A 4877-nucleotide genomic window follows, 5' to 3' on the forward strand; every position below is an offset into this window, starting at 1 on the left:
GTCCCCTGTAACATTGTCCAAAAAGGGGGACTCCTGTCTGCAGTAGCCATACCCTTTCTGAAACTGCATTCAAATCTAAATATTCTCAAACAAAAATGAATCCTAGCTCTGAACTAAATTCTGTAGGTGCTCTGCTTCAGGCTGTAAAAGCCAATGCAGTGGTTATTCTATACAAGATTGTAAAATTGTTGCAAAGTTACACTGTTTTGATGTTGTATTTTAAAGCACAAGCAAACTAAAAAACAAAAACAAAAAACACTCACCTTTACGTCCGCAGATCCCTTGATACCTGGATTGGGTCCTGCGCTATCCATCTATCCACCTTCGTCCCAGCAGGGAGGAAGGGAGGTCTACCTTTTTATATAAAGTAAAAATCCTGGTGACAGGTCCACTTTAATGTGAATACCATATTTATTCAGTGATGTCATCCAAATGCTGCCATAGGTCTGCCATAGGTCTATATAATAAAAATAGTATTTTCAGCCAGTTTTTAACCCCTTTGTCCCCTGTTTCACCCATTGCCATGCAGACCATTCATTTTTTTTTATATTAGTTGTATTATATTTGTTTTAAGGAGTAGTGATTTTTTTTTTTAATTTAATTTGGTGTTTACCATGTGAATTCACCTGTTCTCCACTTTTCTAGTTTGCTTTTGTCAGCAGTGTTTTAATCACCTTCTGTTATTTCTGTATGTTGCAATATGTGTAAAGAGGCATAACCCATTTGAGTTAGAAGTGACCCCGGGGGACACCTGGACTTACCAAGCTTGCCCTGTTTTACTATCCATAACAATCCAGGCATTATTCATAGTTTGGGGTTTTAATGTGTTTAAAATCCTGCATGCCATATTTTTGGTGCAGTTCCCAGCAAATGCTTCATTCACAGGAAAAATGGTACAACATTTCACACAAAGCAAGGTGTGACTGGGGCCATGAAGTGAAAAACAAGCAGAACTATTATTAGATCGAGAATATTTTTTTAATAGTGCCAGTACACAGAGACACTTGATACGGAAGAACATTCAAAGTATGTGGCCTTTCTCCTATATTTGCCTGGCTGTTCCTGATAGAGGAACTTGCCATGGGAAATAATTAAAATGCACTATATTGGAACATAATGCACAGCCAGGCTCTGTTAGTCCTTGATTTAGGTTTGTTATGAAGCCAGCTAAACCCTTTGCTAAACTATTCAGCTCAGTACATAAATTTTACAACTGGGATCAAAGAGCACATGACATTGTAACAGGCATTGGGAGCGTGCACCCAGAGCAATGAGTTTTGATGCTAGAATGCAGTACGCATTGCGTTCCATTTTATAGCAGCTTTATGCTTTTCGAATATTTCCATAGAAATATTGTTCATATTTTTTAGAAAATCTCTTTTTATTTGTTATATGCATGCATACTGGTCTCAACAGTACAGGAAAGAAGGATTATGTAATTTTGTTAATTCTCACAGTGAACTAGGTTTAATCTAGACCTGAGGAATAACACCATCCATGAGCAGTTGTTATCACCTTTACAGTTACTACTAATTATTTTCACATTTGCATGAAACAAGCTGTAGCTGTAAGCTGCTTGCTATGCTAAACATATTTTAGTTTTTATGTATTACATTTTTATACAGGCCTATCTTCCTAAATTGTCTCATAGTAGAACAAATAGCAATTGCTGTTCTAAACAGAAGCAAACCCAAGATTTTCCCATGGATGATGCCAACATGGCAAATGTAGTGAACAATCCTATTGTTAAATTTTTATAATGATAAAAATGTATATTATATATTCATATAATGTTGTTTTATGTGTCTATGATACCTTAGACAATTCATTTGTGGAATATAAAGCCAGGCATTTTTTAAGCCTTACAACTACATGCACAGGAACATGCAATTTATATATGATATAAGCTGCATCTTTAATTGCATGATTCTCTGGACATCAGACTTACAGAAAATGTTTAGGTGAAAACTTCTTTGTGGCCAGTTCTCTTAACAGAATCTGTTTACTACGTGGAGCTTTTGAAGAACCAGAGAACTGTGATAAATATTGGATGATTTTTATGGTACGGTTCTACAGGTTTACTTTTGTATTTACATGATTAAATACAGTTTGTTATTCACTGGTATTAGGTCTACATACCAATGAGTTATTTAATAACATGCTTATAGTGTAGCTAGAGCCCATTGGGGCTCTCTTGTATTCATTAGACAGAGCCGAGGGGGAGAGTGGGCCAGGAAGGGTATAGAATGTTCACTGGTATGTAACAGTAACATGTCAATTTTCTAGGGTTGATTTATTAGGATATCAGAGATATTCATATATACAATATGGTATTAAAGTAAAACAGCTGCATGAGAGCCTATTTTTAGAGTACCATCTCAATATTTTTCAAGGATTATAATCAGCAGTAAAGCTGTAGACCACAACTGGCCAGTAATCTGATTTTTTACTAACAATTTACGTTTACAGGACAAATTAACCTGCTGTAAATGTCCTTATGCTTTGGAATATTAATAATAATAAAAAAAAACAAAAACACAACAGTGAACCAATAAACATTTTCTGCATTACTTTTACCAACCTTTTTGGTTACCTATTGCAACCATTGCTGTCTCACGCAATGTTTGGCTGTCAAAGGAAAAAAAAGTTAATGCAAAATTTTATAGGAATCTCAGGTTTAAAAGGACAGTTCATCTTATTAATCACAGAGATGATTAATGCTTGTTACCTAATCCATAACTTTGTTACAAAAAACAAGATGGTATTAGTACTGCAATAATCTAATCCTATAACAATGGGGTATGTCAGCTTCAGCAAAACATCTATCAATGGTAATGCTGACACATCATTATTTTCCATTGCATAGATAGTTCCAGTGCATTAATGGATGCATTCTTAGAAAATAAAGGACTGCATGTGAATACTAGTTTTAGATAGATTTGTCATGTTTTATAAAGTACACATTATATTTACCATCAGTTTAAATAAAAAATTTGATTCACATGTTACAAATTAGGTACTGAAAATAAAAAACCTCCCAAATATATAGAACCTCCCTTATTTATACATCAGATACCAAGAGTCTTAGCAATTGATATAAATGGTGGCATTATACCAAAATCAAAAGAGCTCTTGAAGACTCACATAATAAAAGTTGTGATATGCTTATAAGTCCAGTAATTGATTTTAGAAGATTGTCACCAATTTGGAACTCCACTGTATGAAAAGTAAAGTGATGTAGATTTCCATTTAATTTAAAGCACAAATTGGTCCAGGATTGGTCGGCCAGCAAATTTAGGCCAAAAGATGACTAAAAGAAGATAATGCTAAAAGAAGTCTCCAAAAACTCCAAAATAGTTTTAAGGGATTTACATATAACTCTTGCAACATTTGGTTTAAAAATGCATGCTTCTTCAATTACCGAGATATTGTACCAATTAGAACTTTATATTAGTTGCTCTAGGAACAAGTTTTTGTTGGCAGAATAGAATATTAAAGCAAGAGAGCAGTTTGCTGTGGAACATATAGGTAAATGCCAGGCTTTCTGGAACAATTTGCTACGGTATGTACTGATGAATCAAGGAGTTGTTTTATAGACATATTGGGAGCATTTTAGAACAACACTATACTGGCTTTAAAGAATTGTAGCACACATGTTATGGTTTGGAGTTGCTTTCCTGGTCTGGAGTCTGGGCAATTTAGGGCATTGAGTCATCATTAAATTCTGAATTATATCAAGGTGTACTTAATGAAAATGTAAGGCCATTTATGCAAAAGGTAAAGCTGAAGCAGAAAATGATTTTGCAATACAATAATACGAAAAACTAGACTTACAAATACACCAAGTTATGGCTCAAGATAAGAAATGGAGGATAATTGACTATTCTTGACAAAGCCCTAATTTGAATCCCATTGAGAAGGATTTGAATTGGCAGTTTATAGAGGAAAACCCACAAACATACTGTAACTGATAGAATTTTGAATGGAGTAGTCAACATCTTCTCAAAGTCAAGGTCAGACATTGGTGGGAAGTTTTGCAAGATGCCTATATATTCTACTACAGGGGCAAGACCAGCTTATGGGCTAACTTTTTTCATAGTACACCTACTGACATTGCAGAATACATTACTGAAAATACAATTCTTTGTGCTTTGTTTTGAAGTATATCACTTTTATCTCTAGACACTATCTGGATAATGATCTAATGTTTGTGTTTTTTCAAACATGCTGAAAATGTTAATAACTTCCATTGGGTGTACATTCCATTGGGCGTACATACCTTTTCATATGACTGTAAGTAAAATATTCTTATTGTGCCGTAACAACACAGTAAAGGTTCACTTTAAAGCTGAAAGCAGATGGTGCAGCATCAGTTCTATTTTTAAAGCAGTTCAAAGGCAGCCTGGAAAAAGAAAAAAAATCAGCAGATTAGCTTCAGGATAATTCTGATACTAATCGACACAGTACATTTCAGGTCTTTCAAATATTCATACATTTCATCTACAAAAGCAACTTTATCAGTTTCTTTTTCCTTTTTTGACTGTGATCAGAAAACCTCCACTAATTTAGGCGATGTGATGTTTCATTCAAGGTGGTAGGGGCATAATGCAAAAGTACATTTAAGTATAGTTTTTATTCTCCTAATCTAAATCAACTGTATGAATGTAAAAAGTATATTTTACTATACAAATATGAGAGTGCAGTTACCAACAAAAATCAGCTTTGTAACATAATATACTAGTGGTAATAGTGGTAATAGTGGTAACTATGTACAACAATGAAATTTGAACTAAAAGTCATAAAACAACAATAAGCCACATTTTCACAATCAATTCAGTACAGTTTCCTATATTCTCAAGTAAAAATAAGTACCTTGT

This window comes from Pyxicephalus adspersus, chromosome 4 (genome assembly GCF_032062135.1).
Source record: "Pyxicephalus adspersus chromosome 4, UCB_Pads_2.0, whole genome shotgun sequence".
Lineage (NCBI taxonomy): Eukaryota > Metazoa > Chordata > Amphibia > Anura > Pyxicephalidae > Pyxicephalus > Pyxicephalus adspersus.